Source organism: Hypanus sabinus, chromosome 8 (genome assembly GCF_030144855.1).
Source record: "Hypanus sabinus isolate sHypSab1 chromosome 8, sHypSab1.hap1, whole genome shotgun sequence".
In the NCBI taxonomy this organism is placed as follows: Eukaryota; Metazoa; Chordata; class Chondrichthyes; order Myliobatiformes; family Dasyatidae; genus Hypanus; species Hypanus sabinus.
In genome coordinates this window covers 165,155,136-165,178,194 of record NC_082713.1, presented here as the reverse complement: position 1 = coordinate 165,178,194, position 23,059 = coordinate 165,155,136, and the positions used below count along the sequence as shown (strand labels likewise).

General features: G+C 44.8%; 1 protein-coding gene across 1 annotated transcript in view; it reads left to right on the top strand.

Annotated features, from left to right (window-relative positions):
• Positions 1-23,059, top strand: part of LOC132397846 (thyrotropin-releasing hormone-degrading ectoenzyme-like) — a 169,673-nt gene that overhangs the window by 37,411 nt on the left and 109,203 nt on the right. The window lies entirely within an intron of this gene.

The following is a 23,059-nucleotide window of genomic DNA, read 5'->3' as shown; positions in this document are numbered from 1 at the left end:
CAATGAAATGAAAGCGAGAATTGTTGTGCTTTGTAACTACAAAACATTAAACTAATTCAAAGGAAGACAAGGGAGTCTGAAATGTGGTTCTAACTTCGTGCTTATTTAAGCAAGGTGCGCACATATCACGTGGTATCATGGGTGTATGCAATTCATGTATTTATACATAAAACTCCTAATCACTTCTCTAAATAAACAAGATTGCTTGATCAATATACACATGATAACTGAAATATTACTAAAATATCAAATAGATGACATTAATCTGTTGAAAACATTGTTTAGCTAGAGCTTTGGTAGCTTGCTGGTTATCGCGATGCTATCACAGTTAGAGGTCAGATTTCAGAGTTCTGTTCCGGCATCCTCTGTAAGATGTCCGTGCGTTCTTTCTGTGAGCTTGTGGATTATCTCTGGGTGCTCTGGCTTCCTCCCACATTCCAATGTTGGTAGGTTCATTGGTCATTGTAAATAGCCCTGTGATTAGGCTAGGGTTAAATAGGTGGGTTGTTGGGCTGGAAGGGCCTTTCTGCCTTTATCCCAATCAATTAATCAATCAACCAACAAACAAACAAACAAATAAATAAAAATTTAAAAAATAACCAAAATAAGATAAACGGACAGAAAGGCAGTGTTCATTTGTAAGCCCTAATAGTTTAGAGCAGGGTTCCCTGGAGTCCATGAACCGCTTGGTTAATGGAAGGGGTCCATGGCGTAAAAAAGTCTGGGAGATCCTGGTTTAGAGAGAGAGAGTAGAAGTGTTCAGATCAGAATCAGAATCTGAATCAGGTTTATTATCACTAGCATGTGTTGTGAAATTTGATGAAGAGAGTTGAATGAAAATTCGAGCCTTTGAGCAATGTATGGACCTATTCCTTATATCCCGTTCTTGTAAAGTCAGTAACCACTTATTTGTTCAGCTTGATGAGTAGCTTGGGAAAGACGCACAGTCTAGAACAGAGACTAATGTGCAAGTCAGTCAATATTGTCAGAACATCGTACACGAGTACCTGCTTTGTACATTTTATGTGTGAAATTGATAACAAGTCTCTTTTCCCCAATGCCATCTTGTTTGCTGGGAATTTTGAAACTTCATGGTAGAATATCCTTTAGGAATTTCTAGTAGTATTTTGATAAGTTGTGGCACAGCCACCACGATCACGTAAAAATGCGACAGAAAATGAAACCGTAAAATCAACAGGTAATGCCATCACAAAACAGACCTGCATTAAAAAATGGTGTTCTCTAAAAATGAGAGTAATACCTCTTTGAATCCAGAAATGGGTGGAAAATATATGGGGGGAGATCTTCAAGATCCTATATGTATATAGGATATTTGCATATAGTGTACCTGTACCTGTACATTGGATTCCATTTAACTCTTAAAGGACAAGAACTAATTGAGAAAATAGGCAGGATTCCCTTCATTTATTTGGGACACTATGCTGCTTAATTAAGACAGTAAACTATTGCTGAATGGTTTCTGCTTAGCATCAGTCTTGTGAACTGTGGCTTTTAGACAATACACCATACTTAGAGAGAATAATAGCATCAGTTGCAGTGCTTGTGTTCAAAAAGCAGTGATTTTTGTTGCTGATAGCTGGCAAGAAATACTGTAAGCAGTCAGAACCGTTTTGCTCACTGTGGTTTCAAGCATTGGAGATGCCAGAAACAGCCGAGAGTGAAAATGAAATGATTTCGCTGCTTGAATAAATGAGGAACTACAAAGAATATGATGTACCAACAATCATGTTGAATGTTACAGCAAAAATAATGATTTGGAGGATGCAATCACTGAAAATAGTGCATGAGGGCAGTTGATTATCTGCAATTGGTGTCTGCAATGATTTTATTCATTTACAATTAATCAAAAGAATATAGCAGCTTGTTGGTTGTGCGTTGTATCTGACAAAGACAGTGAAACCTGTACAGGACATAGTTTAAAGTGAAAAAGCTGTTGCATTCAGAAGTTGCAGTGGATAACCATGACTTGCTCAGTGCTTTGTCATGCTCTTTGCTCTGCACAAAGTATTGCAGAACCCCCTTCTTGACTGTTGAATCTCACTATTAATCTCATCTATCCAATCTTCACATGCTAGGACAGGCATGCCATTTAAACTGTTACTTTAGTTAAGTGGTAGTCTGTCTTTTTTAAATTCCTTTTTAACTATTTTCATGGAACTTTGGCTAATTAGGTCAGCTGCTTAATTGGGCCAGAATGTACTGGATCAGGTGTGTCCGAATTAATCGGAATCTACTGAATATGTATATATAGTGTACAGTACGACGTAACATGCACAAAATGCTGGAGGAACTCAGCAGGTCAGGCAGCATCTATGGAGAAGAATAAACAGTCGACATTTTTGGGTTGAGATCCTTCTTCAGGACTGAGCTGGTTCACCTCCACACCATCCATCACAGTGGCAAACCTTTTAATTTTGATTCCCATTCCATTTCCAACATGTCGATCCATGGCCTCCTCTTGTGCAATGATGAAGCCCCCCTCAGAATGGAGGGGCAAAACTTAGGTTCCATCTGGGTACCCTCCAACTTGATGGCATAAATATCCATTTCTCCTACCAGTGAACAAAAATTCCCCCACCACCCCCTCCTCTGTACCGCACTCTGACCTTTTCACCTGCCTATTACCTCCTCCTGAGTCCCCTCCCTCTTCCCTTTCTCCTATTGTCCACTCTCCCCTCCTATCAGATTCTTTCTTCTCCAACCCACCTTTCCCACCCACCTGGCTTCACCTATCACCTTTCAAACAGCCTCCTTCCCCTCCCACCATTCTTATTCTGGCATCTCACCCTTCCTTCTCAGTCCTGAAAAGGACCTCAGCCTGAAACATCAACTGTTTACACTTTTCCATTGATGCTGCCTGACCCGCTGAGTTCCTCCAGAATTTTTGTTTTGTTTTGGATTTCCAATATCTAGAGCTTTTCTCATGTTTGCGATACTCTACAATGTGTTTGTAATTTCAGCGTAAACTGTGAAAGTCTTCTTGGATGTGTTCAATGTATGTGAAAGTACAAGTATACTGCACACAGTGCAGTAGTTATTACCTTTTGATATTTTGGGAGTTCCATTCACTTCTGGTTCATATTAGGAACTGTTCCTTTCCCCGGTGCATCAAATTATTTTTCTAACAGAATACATTTATTTCTCTTTCCTGCTGCCCCAATATATCATTGTTAAACTCTGAAGAAGTTTAAACTTATTATTCTGACAGAGTAAAGCTAGCTTTCCAGTGATAAAATGCAATGCCCAACTTCAGACCCAATGAATCTTTTTGATGCATTAAATTAATATTAGATACAAAAATTGAAAGTTGTTGTAGATTAATCATACTAATCTATGCGAGAAGAATGCCATAGTCATTTTTTCATTTTGGAAGGTGAATTCACTTACAACCTTTTGCTCCATGGCTAGCATTAGGTACAGTTTTTTTCAATGAGTATGTTTATTTATTTGCAGGGTGAATTGGGGTTGAAAGTTCAAGGAGCAGTAGAGTTTACTTTAGATTTCTCTCTCTATTCATCGATGTTTTTGGAGTATGGTGCCACGCTCCTGTATCTTGGGCAACATTTAATCGGAATGGTTGTTGGATTGGAATCTGTGGTTCACGTTGTGAGGTGCTTCTGGTTTCTGGTTGCCTCATTTTTTGTTGTCATTTTGTGCAGTTTTGTTTGGGGTGGCCGCAGGTAATGAACACTGAGCTGAACCAAAAACGCCCAGACATTTCCGCTTTTGTTTTTTATACTCTGTGTGTTTCTCGCTTCTTTTATGTAATTTGTGTGAGTTGGTTTTTTTTGCGTGTGTGGAGGGTTGGTGTTTATGCATCTTTTTCTTTGAAGTGGTTCCATGGTTTTCTTTGTTTTGTGGCTGTCTGTGGGAAGACAAACCTCAGGGTTGTATACTGCAAACGTACTTTGATTAAAAGTGTACTTTGGATTGAATCTTTGAATTTAGGCTGGCTGTTTACTCATAGGTAAGGATAGCAGATTCGCTTTCTTAGAAGGTATTAGTGACCCAGATGTGCTTTCTTTTCTGGCAATCCAGTGATTTTGTGACTTCAGATCAAGCTTCTCATTGTACATATACTTACTGAATTAACTGAGTTCAAGTTCCACACCTTCATGGTGAGATTTGGACTCTTGTCTCTAGGTTATGAGTCTTTGAATAAATAGATTGGTAATGAAAACATCGTGTTAATGCACGTTATGTTAAATTGAGAATTAAAAAAGAAACTCGGTGGGCACTTTATTAGGTACCTTCTGTACTGCAAACTTGAATCTGTTTGTTGCATCAGTCCACTGAGGTACTTATGAAATGAAATAAAATGGCAGATATTAAGACAGAAGTGCAAGGGAGGAGAAAAATGCGAGTCGGAGAGTTAACCAGCTAAAGAAAACCCAGTAGCAATCTAAGAGAAGCCACGTTCCCTGATTTCCAATGTGCAGTATTACAGGAGAGTGACAATGGACTCTGAAGTGCATCTTCATTGTTCTACAAATGGAATGAATCTTGATAAGAAACAGCAATTTTGCCCCTAATGGCAGCATGGCACATTTTGTTTATTTTTAATAACCCATTTAGCACAAATAAAGCTGTGATCACTAATCTGCGTTGCCTTGGCAACACGAAGGATTTATCATTTGGTACTTACGTTTTTTTTATTTGCAGCATTATGATTTGGATAGGTCAGGGGTTTGATTATTACTCTCATAGTGTAGATTAATGGGACCCTCATGTGCCTCAGGCGTCCTGTGAGTAACAGAGTCTCGTTCTGTTCTCAGTGTGAAGTATGCTTCATCGGTTATTTTATGATGATAATTACATTTTTAATAGTGTTCTGGCTGTGGGTGAAATTACTATCCAACACAAAGTATACATCTAAATTAAATCAATAAGTAAGAGCAAGGAGCATTATTACAGTGTTTGTGTTACTGTTACATCTCTTTAAGTTATTGAATGTTTAGAACAGTAGGAAATGCAGGTTTTGGAAAATAAATGCATTGTTATTGAGTATATTCATCATCATTATTATGTGCTGTGTCATATGACATGAGCGATAATGGTCTTTGCACGACCGTGATAGTTCTTGGCAAATTTTTCTACAGAAGTGGTTTGCCATTGCCTTCTTCTGGGCAGTGTCTTTACAAGATGGATGACCCCAATCTTCGGAGATTGTCTGCCTGGAGTCAGTGGTCACATGACCAGGACTTGTGATAGGCAGCAACTGCTCAGACGATCATCCACCACCTGCTCCCATGACTTCATGTGATCCTAATCGGGGGGTTGGGGGGGAGGTGCTACACCTTGTCCAAGGGTGACCTGTAGGCTAGCAGAGGGGAAGGTGCACTTTACACCTCCTTTGGTCGAGACATATCATCACCCAGCCACTTATAATAACTGCACTAATCAATTAATTAATTGAAATATAGTGTGGAATAGGCACTTCCAGCCCTTCAAGCCGTGGCACCCAGAAATCCCCAAATTTAGCCCTAACCTAATCACAGGACAATTTACTATGTTCAATTAACCCAACAACCGGTGCATCTTTGGACTGTGAGAGGAAACCACAGTGCCCGAAGGAAATCCACATGGTCACGGGGAGAGGGAGAACATAGAAACTCCTGAGGGACAGCCATGGGAATTGACCCTGGTTACCAATACTGTAAAGTATTGAGCAGAGCACTATGCTACTGTGCCACCCCAAGATGTAGATCTAGACTAAATCATTCATTTTGTATCTATATCAGTATTTCAGCTCACAATACTGATCATTGAAAGCTGTAGCTGCCTGTAAATGAATGTGTGGTAAATTATATCATTGAAGATGTAATTGAAATTGGAAGTTATTGGAACATGTCTAATACAGTTATTTAACTAAATATTTCATTGTATTAAGAGTGACACAGTGTAGATAGAGTCCCTTTGGCCCGCTGAGTCTACACCAATGATCAGGCACTAATTTCACTCTGCTAGTTCTTTTTTAATCTCCTTTAGAGCTCGTAAGCTCCCCAGACACACCAGCACAATATACAGTGGGCTTATCGCCTACTGTGCTTGGGATGTCGGAGTAAACTGTAACACTGGATAGCATTCCATGCAGGTACAAAATTGGGTTTATTATAAGACTGCAAGATATACAAACAAAATTAGGCCATTTGACCCATTGAGTTTAATCCTCCATTTCATCATGGCTGATCCAAATCCTTCTCAGCCCCAATCTCCTGCCTTCTCTCCATATTCCTTCATGCCCTGACTAATCAAGAATCTATCAACTTCTGCCTTATTGTAAATATACCCAGTGACCTGGCCTCCATGCTGCCTGTGGCAATGAATTGCTCAGATCCACTGCTCTCTGGCTGAAGAAATTCCTCCCCATCACCATTCTAAATGGACATCTCTCTATTCTGAGGCTGTGTCCTCTGGTCTTAGACATGCCCATCATATGTCCATCCTCTCCATATCCACGCTATCAAGGCCTTTCACTTCTTCAACGAGTTCACACCTTTTTCATCGGAATTCTAGTGAGTACAGGCCCAGACCATCAAACGCTCAATCCTGGAATAATTTTCGTGAATCTCCTTGAACCCTCTCTAGTTGCTGTTTTGTAGCAGCAATACATAGAAAAAATTATTATAGGTTAAAGTAATAAATAAATAAATTGTGCAAAAAGAGAGCTTAAGGTGAAATCATAAACAAGAGAAAATCTGCAGATGCTGGAAATCCAAGCAACACACTCACTATTTTTCTGCAGTTCTGATGAAGGGTCTCAGCCTGAAATCTCAACTGTTTACTCTTTTCCAAAGATGCTGCCTGGCCTGCTGAGTTCCTCCAGCATTTTGTGTGTGTTGTTTAAAAGTACAGCAGTGTTAATGAATTAACGCACTGTTCAGAAATCTGATGGCAGGGGGGATCAGTTGTTCTCAAATAAACTGGAATACAGAAGCAACATACACACAGTGCTGGAGGAACTCCGCAAGTCAGGCAGCTTCTATGGAAATGAATAAACAGTCGATGTTTTGGGCTGAGACCATTCCTCGGCACTGTGAAGGGGAAAGATGCCCAAATAAAAAGGTGGCAGGAGGGGAGAGAGGCTAACTGGAAGGTGATTGTCATGGATGCAAATGACCTGGAGGTATATTATGAAAATTAAAGTAGAGGCAGTCATGCATAATAGCCACTGGCTCCTTGACTGAACTACAGCACCAACCCAGCTCAGTGCTTATTGTAATTTATATTTTCACAAGATTGGTTTTGTTCTGAAGTCATACACTGTTTATTTTCACAATTATTAGTAATTCAGGCACTGGGTTAATGGAACTTTTTATTCAGCTGTTGATTTCCCACTAGATTCAAACTTAGTTCCTTCTGATTTATCTCACCTAACAAACTGAATATAGAAGCAACACACAAAATCCCGGAGGAACTCAGCAGGCCTGACAGCATGTATAGAAATGAATAAATAGTCGACACTTTGGGCTGACACCCTTCTTCCGGATGGAGAGGGAAGGGGTGAGATGCCTGAATTAGAAGGTGGGGAGGAGAAGGAGGCTAGCTAGAAGGTGAAAGGTGAAGCCAGGTGGGTGGGAGAGGGCAAGTGCTGGAGAGGAAGGAATCTGAGAGGAGAGGAGAGAGGACCATAGGAGAAAGGGAAGGAGGAGGGGACACAGGGGGAAGTAATAGGCAGGTGGGAGGAAGTGAAAGGTCTGTGTGGGAAATAGAGGTTGGCAGGGGGGTGGGATTTTGTTTACCGGAAGGAGAAATTGATATTAATGCCATCAGGTTGGAGGGGACTCAAATACTGAGTGTAGTTTACAGGCTCCTGTATCTTCTCCCTGATGAGAACAGAGCACATAGGGTCGTTAGTGATGGATGCTGCATAGGGAGAACTTGCAAACTCCAAACAGAGAGCACTCAGGGAGAGGCTGGAATCTGGATCAGCGGAGCTGTGTGGCAGAAGCACTACTAACTGTGCCCCCCTGCTGCCTATTATTTGTGTTCCATGTTGTTGTTCTATCAACAATGAGACCTCTAGTATTTACCATCACCTCTTTTTGAAACTGACAGGAATTTTGGGGTTTCTGTACCATCATTGTTTTATATGGAAATCCACCAGGATCAGGGATGCAGTCTGTGCTGTTTGTAACCTTCTCCAGTGCAATCACAGCAAATTACTTGAATTTTCATGAACTTTCATGAACTATTTATGGTCTAGTAGTATTAGTAAAATGTCCCCTCTTTACTTGCAAGAGGGGCAAGTTAAAAGTACACCTTCATATTTGCTGCTGAGCAAAATATTCGGCCCTTAGAAAAATAATTTTGATAATGTAAATTGTAATTCTCATGGAAAAAAAATTGAAAACAGTGATATATTTTAAAATAAAGGCTTGTTGGTTAGGTTTTCTATTTTAACTTTAATTTTAACTTTAACCATTTGTATTTTCTGTTGATTAATGTTTATAAAGGACATTAAAACATTTTTGCTTCCAATTTGGTAGCATTCTTCGATATAATTGGCTGGAGGGCCGGCTCAATTATATTCCAGATGCTAAAATCATTCTGAAGTGTTTTATTTGACACATAGGTTCCTTAAGGAGGCTTTGGGGTTGTAGTCTTTGTCCTTGAAGTTCACCGAAACATTTATTAAATAATTATTTTTAACTGTGACTACCCAAAAGCCTCTTTGACTGCTGACTGATTTAATTTTAAGGTTGTGAAGTAAGTTGGCATTTGACCTTTAGTGGAAGTAACACAACGCAGGGGCACTGTGGAAATGGGAACAATGCCAGTTAAGCAGTAGCTGAGTTCAGTTCTTTCATATCAGAGTCAGAGTACAGATTTCATGGGAGGTAATTTCACGGATCACTCGTAAGATATCACATGGCTGCATCTTCCTTCAAAATGCCAGGAGTGCAGGTTGACCTTATGAAATCTGATACAGTTTCTGAACAGAATAACGAAAGATACCCTTGCTTTTATGTCTGGGTGCTTATGATGTTGATTTATACCTAATTAATAACAAAGCTGGACAGAAAGACTTCTATTTTAGCCCGTAGGACTGTGTTCCAGTAATTGCATTTCATTAAACCTGTAGCACATGACCTGATTTGAAACATTATAATGTGGCGACCCACTTCCTAGTGCACTCGAACCGGCTCACAAATAGCCAGCTCGCCGGCACAAAGGGCGCCAGGTCTGCTTCACCAACAAAGGGAAAAGCCCGCGCGGGACTGTGAATACGTGCCCCCTACAGCATCCACGCGCGGGACAGGACTGTGAATACGTGCCCCCTACAGCATCCACGAGCGGGACAGGACTGTGAATACGTGACCCCTACAGCATCCACGCGTGGGACAGGACTGTGAATACGTGCCCCCTACAGCATCCACGCGTGGGACAGGACTGTGAATACGTGACCCCTACAGCATCCACGCGCGGGACAGGACTGTGAATACAAGCCCCCAACAGCATCCACGCGCGGGACAGGACTGTGGATATGAGCCCACTACAGCATCCACGCGCGGGACAGGACTGTGAATAAGAGCCCCCTACAGCATCCAGGCGCGGGACAGGACTGTGAATACGAGCCCCCTACAGCATCCACGCGCGGGACAGGACTGTGAATACGAGCCCCCTACAGCATCCACGCGCGGGACAGGACTGTGAATACGAGCCCCCTACAGCATCCACGCGCGGGACAGGACTGTGAATACGAGCCCCCTACAGCATCCACGCGCGGGACAGGACTGTGAATACGAGCCCCCTACAGCATCCACGCGCGGGACAGGACTGTGAATACGAGCCCCCTACAGCATCCACGCGCAGGACAGGACTGTGGATACGAGCCCCCTACAGCATCCACGCGCGGGACAGGACTGTGGATACGAGCCCCCTACAGCATCCACGCGCGGGACAGGACTGTGGATACGTGCCCCCTACAGCATCCACGCGCAGGACAGGACTGTGAATACGAGCCCCCTACAGCATCCATGCGTGGGACAGGACTGTGAATACAAGCCCCCTACAGCATCCACGCGCGGGACAGGACTGTGAATACGTGCCCCCTACAGCATTCACGCGCGGGACAGGACTGTGAATACGAGCCCCCTACAGCATCCACGCGCGGGACAGGACTGTGAATACGAGCCCCCTACAGCATCCACGCGCGGGACAGGACTGTGGATACGAGCCCCCTACAGCATCCACGCGCGGGACAGGACTGTGGATACGAGCCCCCAACAGCATCCACGTGCAGGACAGGACTGTGAATACGAGCCCCCTACAGCATCCACGCGCGGGACAGGACTGTGAATACGAGCCCCCTACAGCATCCACGCGCTGGACAGGACTCTGAATACGAGCCCCCTACAGCATCCAGGCGCGGGACAGGACTGTGAATACGAGCCCCCTACAGCATCCACGCGCGGGACAGGACTGTGAATACGTGCCCCCTACAGCATCCACGCGCGGGACAGGACTGTGAATACAAGCCCCCTACAGCATCCACGTGCGGGACAGGACTGTGAATACGAGCCCCCTACAGCATCCACGCGCGGGACAGGACTGTGAATACATGCCCCCTACAGCATCCGTGCGCGGGACAGGACTGTGAATACGAGCCCCCTACAGCATCCACGCGCGGGACAGGACTGTGGATACGAGCCCCCTACAGCATCCACGCGCGGGACAGGACTGTGAATACGAGCCCCCTACAGCATCAACGCGCGGGACAGGACTGTGAATACGAGCCCCCTACAGCATCCACGCGCGGGACAGGACTGTGGATACGAGCCCCCTACAGCATCCACGCGCGGGACAGGACTGTGAATACGAGCCCCCTACAGCATCCACGCGCGGGACAGGACTGTGAATACGAGCCCCCTACAGCATCCACGCGCGGGACAGGACTGTGAATACGAGCCCCCTACAGCATCCCCGCGCGGGACAGGACTGTGAATACAAGCCCCCAACAGCATCCACGCGCGGGACAGGACTGTGAATACGTGCCCCCTACAGCATCCCCGCGCGGGACAGGACTGTGAATACGAGCCCCCTACAGCATCCACGCGCGGGACAGGACTGTGAATACGAGCCCCCTACAGCATCCACGCGCGGGACAGGACTGTGGATACGAGCCCCCTACAGCATCCAGGCGCGGGACAGGACTGTGAATACGAGCCCCCTACAGCATCCACGCGCGGGACAGGACTGTGGATACGAGCCCCCTACAGCATCCACGCGCGGGACAGGACTGTGGATACGAGCCCCCTACAGCATCCACGTGCAGGACAGGACTGTGATTACGAGCCCCCTACAGCATCCACGCGCGGGTCAGGACTGTGAATACGTGCCCCCTACAGCATCCACGCGCGGGACAGGACTGTGAATACGAGCCCCCTACAGCATCCACGCGCGGGACAGGACTGTGAATACGAGCCCCCTACAGCATCCACGCGCAGGACAGGACTGTGGATACGAGCCCCCTACAGCATCCACGCGCGGGACAGGACTGTGGATACGAGCCCCCTACAGCATCAACGCGCGGGACAGGACTGTGAATACGAGCCCCCTACAGCATCCACGCGCGGGACAGGACTGTGGATACGAGCCCCCTACAGCATCCACGCGCGGGACAGGACTGTGAATACGAGCCCCCTACAGCATCCAGGCGCGGGACAGGACTGTGAATACGAGCCCCCTACAGCATCCACGCGCGGGACAGGACTGTGAATACGAGCCCCCTACAGCATCCACGCGCAGGACAGGACTGTGGATACGAGCCCCCTACAGCATCCACGCGCGGGACAGGACTGTGGATACGAGCCCCCTACAGCATCCACGCGCGGGACAGGACTGTGGATACGTGCCCCCTACAGCATCCACGCGCAGGACAGGACTGTGAATACGAGCCCCCTACAGCATCCACGCGCGGGACAGGACTGTGGATACGAGCCCCCTACAGCATCCACGCGCGGGACAGGACTGTGGATACGAGCCCCCTACAGCATCCACGTGCAGGACAGGACTGTGATTACGAGCCCCCTACAGCATCCATGCGCGGGACAGGACTGTGAATACGAGCCCCCTACAGCATCCACGCGCGGGTCAGGACTGTGAATACGTGCCCCCTACAGCATCCACGCGCGGGACAGGACTGTGAATACGAGCTCCCTACAGCATCCACGCGCGGGACAGGACTGTGAATACGAGCTCCCTACAGCATCCACGCACGGGACAGGACTGTGAATACGAGCCCCCTACAGCATCCACGCGCGGGACAGGACTGTGGATACGAGCCCCCTACAGCATCCACGCGCGGGACAGGACTGTGGATACGAGCCCCCTACAGCATCCCCGCGCGGGACAGGACTGTGAATACGAGCCCCCTACAGCATCCACGCGCGGGTCAGGACTGTGAATACGTGCCCCCTACAGCATCCACGCGCGGGACAGGACTGTGAATACGTGACCCCTACAGCATCCACGCGCGGGACAGGACTGTGAATACGAGCCCCCTACAGCATCCACGCGCGGGACAGGACTGTGAATACGAGCTCCCTACAGCATCCACGCGCGGGACAGGACTGTGAATATGAGCCCCCTACAGCATCCACGCGCGGGACAGGACTGTGAATACGAGCCCCCTACAGCATCCACGCGCGGGACAGGACTGTGAATACGAGCCCCCTACAGCATCCACGCGCGGGACAGGACTGTGAATATGAGCCCCCTACAGCATCCACGCGCGGGACAGGACTGTGAATACGAGCCCCCTACAGCATCCACGCGCGGGACAGGACTGTGAATACGAGCCCCCTACAGCATCCATGCGCGGGAGGGCGGGATCAGGGAGTCTTTAAAGCGAGGCCGCGAAGTTCGAATAAAATCTTTTTTAACTGCAGTTTACCAACTCCGTGTCATTATTTCAGCGCTGCGTGTAGCACACTGCTGCAAAAAGAACATTTTCACCATCATAACATCTAAGGCTATATCCGAAACTACCTCCTGAGACTTCCCACTTGACCTCTACAATATTTGTTCTGTGGCAGGCTCACTGTCTTATCTGCAAACCAGACTTCAATTCCCACCTATTTCTGCTCTTTTCCTTGTGCCTTTACTCTATTCACCAGTGTATTCAGATATTTTTGCAGGTTCTTTTTCCCTGTTCCTCCCACAGAAGAAAGTAAGGGAATGAAATTGCTTGGGTTTATTGAACAACACACACACAAAGTACTGAAAGAACCTAATGGGTCAGGCAGTGTCTATGGAGAGGAACAAACAGATGACTTTTCGGGCTGAGATGCTCCCTCAGGACTGGAGAGGAAGGAGGAAGGTAACAGAATGAAAAGATGGGGGAGAGGAACTAATACAAGCTAACAGGCGATAGGTGAAACCAGGTAAGAGGGAAGGTGGATGGTTGAGGTAGGGGGATGATGTGAGAAGTTGGGAGGGTGTAGGTGGAAGAGGTGAATGGCTGAAGAAGAATTGACGAGGACAGTGGACCATAGAAGAAAAAGGGAGGTGATAGACTTGGGAGGAGAGGAGAAGGGGTGAAAAAGATTTCAAAATGGGGAATAGAAAAAGAGAGAAGTGAGTGCGAGGAGAAATGACCAGAATTTCGAGAAAAAGATGTTCTTGCCGTCAGTTTGGAAGCAAACCAGATGGAATATGAGGTGTTGCTCCTTCAGCTGAAGTGTGGCCTCATTGTGTCACTCGAAGAGGCCATGGACCAACATATTGGAATGGGAATGGGTGACGTATTACATCTGTTCAAGCAACAACAGCCTGGGTTTATTACAGCTTTATAATGAATGGTGAAAATGACCCATTTTCAATTATCTGGATTGGAAGGGCTCCAAATGAGGCCCAATTGGAGAAAACTATTCCGAGCACAATTTAAAGCTATTAACGTACATTAATCCTAAAGCTTTAACCCTGAAGTGTTGCTCAAACACTAATGATACCCCACCCACTTTGCCAGGCCAGAGAGAATGTATAATTTGATGATAATTTCCTAAAACAGCCTCAGGTACATTACAAGAGTTATCTTTGATACATATCCTGTCGTATGACATGGGCGATCATGGTTTTTCTATGACAATGATTGTCTTCTTCTGGGCAATGCCTTTACAAGACGGGCAACCCCAACCATCATCAATACTCTTCAGAGATTGTCTGCCTGGTGTCAGTGGTCACATAACCAGGACTTGTGATATGCACCAGCTGCTCATTCGGCCATCCACCACCTGCTCCCAAGGCTTCACGTGACCCTGATTGGGGGCCGAAGTAAGTGCTACACCTTGCCCAAGGGTGACCTGCAGCTAGACGAGAGAAGGAGGACCTTGCCCCTCCTGTGGTAGGGATGTATCTCCATCCTGTTACCCAATATCTTAGGGCGGCACTTCCATTGGCCTTACTTTGGGAATGAAATCAGTGTTGTTACAAACCATCTGCAGTCTTTTGTGTCTCCATTCTAATACTCCACTGAGCACTCTCCTTAAAGTATGCCCTCCATGATGGACTTCTTAACTCTCAGATAGGAGATCAGTGAGTCCCTCCTCTCACCATTCTCAGTCTATTGTTTCGACTGCTATCTGGACAGGTGCACAGAGGCTGCTTGACCCGCTGAGTTCTTTTGGCAGCTTGTTTTTCTACTCTGCTACAAACCTACTGAGCTGTGGCCTTACTAGCATCATTTCTACAGAATGTACCATGGTGAGCATTCTATCTGTATCACTGTCTGGTATGGGGTAGGGGGTGTTCTATCGTACAAGATTGAAATAATAATCAAAGGGTTGTAAATGTAGTCAGCTCCATCATTAAGGTTGAACTTTGTTCTCATTGCTACCATCAGGAAGGAGGGACAGGAGCCTGAAGGCACAAACTTAACAATTCAGGAACAGCTTTTTCCCCTCTGCCATCTGATTGCTGAATGGACAATGAACCCATGAATTACCCATGAACAGGCAAGGCACAGATAGTTACAATCCAGCACATACAGTCACAAAATAATATTCCCACAAGCTCCTCAGTGGAATGGCCTGAAGATTGGCAGGTTGACATGAAGTGCGAAGTGCATATTTATGTAAGACACTTGCTGTTTCTGTAGGGTTTGCTGATAGAAGTCACCGATTTTGGAGGTGCTTTGTTGCTTGTACACACTACACTCACCATGTTCTGGTGGTACGGGGAAGAACGTTCAGGGTAGCGGATCTAGTACCAACAAAAATTAGTAGTGTAGAGCATCTTGGGAGTTGTTGGCATAATCCAATAATGGAATAATAGAAAAATAGGGCAGTGAAAACATTTATGAAAGGTTCTGAGCACAGACTGCTATTTGTACATCCGGCACCAAAATTAAACAGGCTGGACCACACTTGGAAAATTCTGTTCATTTTTGGGCACCATGGTTAGCATGATGCTGCTACAGCTTGGAGCGTTCTGGAGTTTGGATTTCAACTCCGGGACTGTTCTGTCTGTAATGAGTACCTGTCCATATTCTCTGTGGAAAGTGTGGGTCTTCACTGGGTGCTCCAGTTTACCCTTACAGTCCAAAGAATTAAGTTAGTTGGTCATTGTAAACTGTTCCGTGATTAAGTTAGGGCTAGTCGTGGTTGTGGGGCTGCTGTGGCAGCATGTCTCAAAGGGCAGGAAGAACCTACTCCATGCTGTGTCACCACATAAATAAATAAATTGTTCGAAGGATGGGTGCAGACAAAATTTTCCAGGATGCTGCCTCGATTGGAGAGCATGCCTCATAAAAATAGGTTGAGTGGGGTAGGGCGTTTCTGTTTGGTTCAAAGGAGGATGAAAGGTGACTTGATAGAGTTAGATCATAAGACCCAGGAGTAGGGACATTTGGCCCTTCCAATTTGCTTTGCCATTTAATCACAGCTGATCATTTTTTTTCGCTCCTCAGCCCCACTCCCTGGCCCAAAAGAACTTCCCCTACTTGGTACAACCTGCTTGTCAAGTTCAGTCATCAATCATTTCGCAATCCTTCCTGGCCGCTCCCCTTCTCTTCATAGAGACCATCTTGCCCCTCCACTCTCTCCCAACGCACTGGGTCAAAACTCTCCTCCAGCAAAGTTTCCTAAAACTTGTGCCAAATCTCTACTAGTTGTGGAGTGGAGTGGGCCACGGCCTGGTATGGTAAAACCAATGCTATGAATGGAAAATCCTACAAAAGGTACTGGATTCGGCCCAGTATATCACGGGTAAAGCCCTCCCAACCATTGAGCATATCTACGTGAACCACAGTCGCAGGAAAGCAGCATCCATCGTCAGAGATTCCTAGCACCCCACATTTTTCTCACTGTTGCATCAGATAGAAAGTACAAGAGCCTCAGGACTTTTGCCACCAGGTTTATGAACAGTTACTACCCCACAACCACCAGGCTCTTAGATAACCTTACCAACCACCAGGGGATAACCACACTCACTTTTCCATCCATTGAGAGGTTCCCACAACCAATGATCTCACTTTAAGGACTCTTCATCTTGTTATCTCATGTTCTCATTATTTATTTCTATTTATTTATATTTACATATGCATAGTTTGTTGTCTTTTGCACTCTAGTTTACCTTTCATTGATCCTGTTATAATTCCTGTTATATAGATTTGCTGAGCATGCCCACAGGAAAATGAATCTCAGGGTTATATATGGTGACATATATATACTTTGATAATAAAATCTACTTCTGAACTTTGAGAAGCTGCTCAACCAACAGTCCTTCCAGCAGATTATTTGTTGTTTTTGGGCATATTTTGCTATGTTTTATGTTGTGCCTAGTCTCCAGAGCATGTGTATAGCTTTAATTTGTTCAACTCCAAATGTGATGGCTTTAGAGAGTCTCAAGTCAATCTATTTTAATGAACATCATTTGCAGTAATTGAATGAGGCCACTTCTCGAACTGGATGCTACAATTAAGCAATAAAATTGGTTTTGATGTGGCATATCAGTGTAAATTAAGAACAGAATCTTATTTAATAAACACCATCCATACAAGCACGAGCAAAGGTCAGACTTTTAACGTTCACTTTAATCACTAGAATCTGTTTTTATTTGACTGCAGATTGCCCATTTAATCTATTTGTATCAATACTGATTATCAGGGTTTGTGGCTTTGTGGCAAAATTTGCAGATGATATGAGGGGTAGGTAGTGCTGAGGAAGCAATGCGATTGTAGCAGGACTTAAACAACTTGGAAGAATGGGCAAAAAAGTGGCAGATAAATACAGTGTTGGGAAATGTATGATGATGCATTTTGGTAAAAGGAATAAAAGTGCATGCCATTATCTATATGGGGAGAAAATTCAAACATCAGAGATACAAAGGAACTCGGGAATCCTTGTGCAAGGCTCCCAGAAGGTTAACTTATAGGTTGAGTCTGTGGTAAAGAAGGCAAATGAAACATTGGCATTATTTCAAGTGGAATAGAATATAAAAACATGGAGATGCAAAGCCTTTGTAAGACAGTCAGGCTGCACTTGGAGTATTGTCATCAGTTTTGTGCCTGATATCTCAGAAAGGATGTGTTCTCAATGGAGAGAGCCCAAAGGAGGTTCATAAGGATGATTCTGGGAATGAAATAGTTCATATATGGGGAGTGCTTGGCAGCCTTGGGCCTGTACTCACTGGATTTTAGAAGAATGTGGGGGGGGGGTGTGTGATCTCTTTGAAACTTACTGAATGTTGAAAGGGCTGGATAGGGTGGATGTGGAGATATCCCGCACTAAAGGGCACAGCCTCAAAATTGAGGAGTGACCCTTTAGAAATGAGGGAAGGAGTAACTTTTCTTTAACCAGAGAGCAGTGAATCTATGGATTGCTCTGCTGCAGAGGCCATGTTGGGTATATTTAAAGTGAAAATTGATAGTTTCCTGATTGGTCAGGGCATCAAAGGATATGGTGAGAAGGCAGATGTATGGGATTGAGTGGGATCTGGGATCAAACATGATAGAATGGCAGAGTAGACGATGGACTGAATGGCCTAATTCTGCTCCTATATTTTATGGTCTTAAGGTTTGGTATTGATAACAAGATACCAGGTTCAATCCTTTTTCTCTTGTGAGCTCATTGGGGGAATTGGATAGGCTACCATTTGGACCACTGCCTGCGATTTAATTAGCTTCAGTACCCTGCTCCCTTGTTTATTACTTCCTACCACTGGTGACTGCTGTGCAGGTCTTGAATACCAGCAGAAATTGATGGGAGTAAAGAGAGAGACATCCCCTTAGAACAAAGATGGGGAAGAATTTCTTTTGCCAGATAGTGGTGATTCTGTGGAATCCTTTGCTATAGCCAGCTGTGGAGGTTGAGTCATTGGGTATATTTAAAGCGGAGGTTGATGGATTCTTGATTAGCAAGGGTGTCAGAAGTTATGGGGGATAAAGCAGAAGAATAATGTTGAAAGGGATAATAAATCAGCCATGATGGAATGATGGGATAACTGGCCCAAGTCAGCTCTTGTGTCTTATGGTTCTCTAGTCTAAAATGTACAGTTCTGTGCAAAAGTTTTGGCACATATATATAGCTAGCATGTCTAAGACTTTCACATAGTACTATTAAGCCATAAGTCTTGGGAGCAGAATTAGGCCATTTGGCCCATCAAATCTGCTCTATCATTTCATCATGGCTGATTTACTATCCCTCTCAACCCCATTGTCCTGTCATTGTCAGCAACAATGATATCCCATGAATATATAAAAAAGTAATGCATAATTTCTCACAATAGCAGTATGATAATGAACATATAATCAGAGGCTACGTTCTTCATTAGACAACTGATTTCCATATTTCAGAATCTGGTTTATTATCTCCAGCATGTGATGTGAAATTATTCTCAAATCTGTAGGATAGAGGACAGCAGCAGGATGGAATACTGTAGTTTTATGTATTGCACTCTACTGCTGCTACAGAAATAAACAACTTTCAAGATGTGTGAGTGATGATAAACAATTCTGAATGGGGTCTCTATTGTGGACTAGAGTGGGAAGGGGGCAAGCAGAGGGGAATCATGGATGTGGAAAATGGGAAGGGAGAGGGGAGGGAGCAAAAAACATCAGAGAGACATTCTGTAATGATCAATAAACCAGTTATTTTGAATCAGATAACCTTGCCTGGTGTCTCAGGGCTGAGGGTGTCTGCACCAGTGCCATCCCCTGCCCCTGGCACTCCTCTGCCACCTGTCTCACCTCCTCCCATTGCACTCTGTTCTTGCCATTCCCAACATCCCTTGCTCCTGCAAGATTTGCAAACTCGCTCTCTGCTCCATATTGACAGATACAGTACTGTGCAAAAGTCTTAGGCACACTAGCTATATATATGTGCTCAAGACTTTTGCACAGTAGTGTATGCTTGGATATCAAGTACAAAACTAGAAATTTAATCCCCTCTCCCTGTGATTAAACATGCTGGTCACACTCACTGTCTTTGGCTTGCTTTGCCAGGGATAATCAAGCAATTCTGGCTCCATATATGACCCTAATTTCTGTCCCTACTCCAGTCATGGCTGTGCCTTCAGCTATCAAGATTTGGAAATCTGTCCCTCCGTCTCGTCACCTCTCTCTTCCTTTGACATTTTTCTTCTAAAATACCTCCTTGGCCAAATCCTTGCTTCTCTGCAGCATATGTCCTATGGGCCAGGACCGAATTATACGTGGTAACTTCTCTGAAGCTGTTTATGGTGTAAATCCTGCTATTTAAATCTAGTTCATTTATTCAGAGATACAGCATCCAGTAGATCCTTCCGGCTCAATGAGCCACACCGCCCAGCAACCCACCTATTTAACTCTAACCGAATCAAAGCACAATCACAAAGACTATTTAATCTACTAACCCATTGGAGTCTCTAAAGTACGGGAGGAAACTGGAGTACCTGGAGGAAACCCACAGGGAAAACATAAAAGCTCCTTACAGGCAGCAGTGGAATTTAACTCTGAACTCTGACAATCCAAGAGGTAATAGTGTCATGTTAGTTGAAACACTACTGTATTGTTTGTTCAGAATCAGGTTTAATATCACTGGCATATGTTGCAAAATTTGTTGTCTTTGTGGCAGCAGTACAATAGAGTACATACTATAATTTTTTTCTATTAGGTATGTGCAGTAATATATGTACTGTAATATTTATATAAAATAGTCAAATATGTTGTGCAAAAATTGAAATAAAAAATCTTGCAGTAGTGTTCATGAGTTCAATGTTCATTCAGAAATTGGATGGTAGAAGGGACGAAGCTGTTCCTGAATGACTGAATGTGAGCCTTCAGGCTTCTGTACATCTTCCCTAATGGTAATAATCAGAACATGGCATGACTCGGGTTGTGGGGGCCCTCAATGATGGACGCTGCCGCCTTGAGGCACTGCAGCTTGTAGGTGTCCTGGATACGACAGAGCTAGTGCCCACTAAATTAAAACTCTCTGCAGCTTGCTTCAATCCTCTGCAGTAGCCCCCCACATACCAGACGGTGATGCAGCCAGTTAGATGCCCTTACAAATTATTTTGCCTTTAGAAGTGTACCGCATGACTTGAGCCGTTTAATTTTATGTAGTGGGACGAGTTGGAGATGAAAGGAAAACATTGTGCATAACTGACTGAATCATTGGAAGAGAGCTGGATATGGGAATAACATACAAATTCCATGTCCGTGAGGAGAGAGCAAGCGATTGGGACTAATTGGAAGGCAAGCACAGTGGGCCAAATCATCCCGTCTTGAAGTGGGAGACTTTGTGATTGTCCTGGCCTTCAAATGAGTGGAAGAGGCTTCTGAGTTGCTGATTGTAGATACTCCAAAGGTGTTGCTGATTGTTTCTGTCCAGTGTAAGTATCTTTGTGAAGTCATCAATGAAGTAACTTTAGTTGATTTAGATGCGCTCTCTTTCCCTCGATGCTTTTGGAGGATTTGGGTGGGCAAGGTTTAATCGGCACTGTTTGTGGATTGAACTCTGTAGCTCACGTTATGATGTATTTCTGGTTGCTCTTTATTCTTGTTGTTATGAATTGGTGGGGAGGGGGGGTTTGCTGAACAGAATACGCCTGGACTCATTTGATTTTGTGTTTTATATTCTGTGTTTTACCCTCATTTCTTGCTGCTGTTTGCGCAATTGGTTGTTTTTTATGCACATAGGGAGGTTGGTTGAAGTTTTACTTTGAACAGGTTGCACGGTTTTCGTTGCATCATGACTGTCTGTGGGGAGGGTGAATCTCGGGTTTGTACACTGCACACACACTTTGATAATAAATGTACTTTGAATCTCTGAAACTGAAGAGCTGGCTATCTTTGAAAGTGTACAGTAAGACTTTAGGTACATTGTACCATTGAGTGGCTGTGCAAACTGATATACTGAATGCAGTTGTCAATGGCCTTGGCAAAGATATTAGGAACACGTTCTGAATTGGTTCCTGTGCACACTTAATGGATGGAATGTTAACTCAATGCAAAATGCAGTTCAGCTTTAAGTCCACTGAGAAACAATGAACCCTAGAGAAACAGGATGATATCATAACATTTATTTGTGCATGATACTTTTATATACACCTTATACTGTGCCTGGGTATGCTCCAAACTGATGGCATGAATATAGATTTCTCCTTCTGGTGAACAAAATTTTCCCCTCCTCTGCCCTCTATTTCCCACTCTGATCTTTTACTTTTCACCAGCCCATTACTTCCCCCTGTGTCCCCTCCTCCTTCCCTTTCTCCTATGGTCCTCTCTCCTCTCCTCTCAGATTCCTTCCTCTCCAGCCCTTGCCCTCTCCCACCCACCTGGCTTCACCTTTCACCTTCTAGCTAGCCTCCTTCCCCTCCCCACCTTCTAATTCAGGCATCTCAACCCTTCCCGCTCCATCCGGAAGAAGGGTGTCAGCCCATAATGTCGACTATTTATTCATTTCTATACATGCTGTCAGGCCTGCTGAGTTCCTCCGGGATTTTGTGTGTTGCTTCTATATTCAGTTTGTTAGGTGAGATGAATCAGAAGGAACTAAGTTTGAATCTAGTGGGAAATCAACAGCTGAATAAAAAGTTCCAATAACCCAGTGCCTGAATTACTAATAATTGTGAAAATAAACAGTGTATGACTTCAGAACAAAACCAATTTTATGAAAATATAAATTACGATAAGCTCTGAGCTGGGTTGGTGCTGTAGTCCAGTCAAGGAGCCAATGGCTGTTATGCATGACTGCCTCTACTTTTCTTTTCATAATATACCTCCAGGTCATTTGCATCCATGACAATTTTTCATCCTTTAACTCTTATGTACATTGCAGCCACAGATTTCTACCAGGTTGCATTCCACTGGTAACTAATGACCTTTCCAGTTGACATGGCAACCACTGCTTCATTCAATGATTCATCCATACATAGCTGCCTGTTTATTAAAGGTTCACTTGTAGCTGTATTGATTTGCCATCCAAAGCACTGTAATCAGAGATCAAAATTCACGAGCCAGCTCATGCCTTCAAGCTGTGGATGTCCTTAACCATGTGGCGTCGTGCAGCTGTTGGGATAAGTGAGGTAGATTCAGAAAAGAGATGCAGACTGTAGATCATAAGCATGAGCAGGTGCTGGAAATGTAGAGCAACACACACAAGTACTGGAGGAATGCAGCAGGCCAGGCAGCATCAATAGTAATGAATAAGCGGTCAACGTTTTGGGCTGAGACCCTTCTTCAAGAATGAGAAGGAAGGGGGTAGGTACCAGAATAAAAAAGTGAGGGGAGGGGAAGGATGATGGCTAGGTGAAGGTGAAGTCAGGTGGATGGGAAGGGTCAAGGACTGGAGAAGAAGGAATCTGATAGGATTGGAGAGTGGACCATAGGAGATAGGGAAGGAGGAGGGGACCCGGGGGAAGTGATAGGTAGGTGAAAAGAGGTAAAAGGCCAGAGCGGGGATAGAAGAGGAGAGGAAGAGGGCAATTTATTTTAAACTGGAAGGAGAAATCAATGTTCAAGTCATTTGTTTGGATGCTACCCAGAGAATACAAGATGTTGTTCCTCCACCCTGGGGTGGATTCATCTAGACACAAGAGGCAACCATGGAAATTC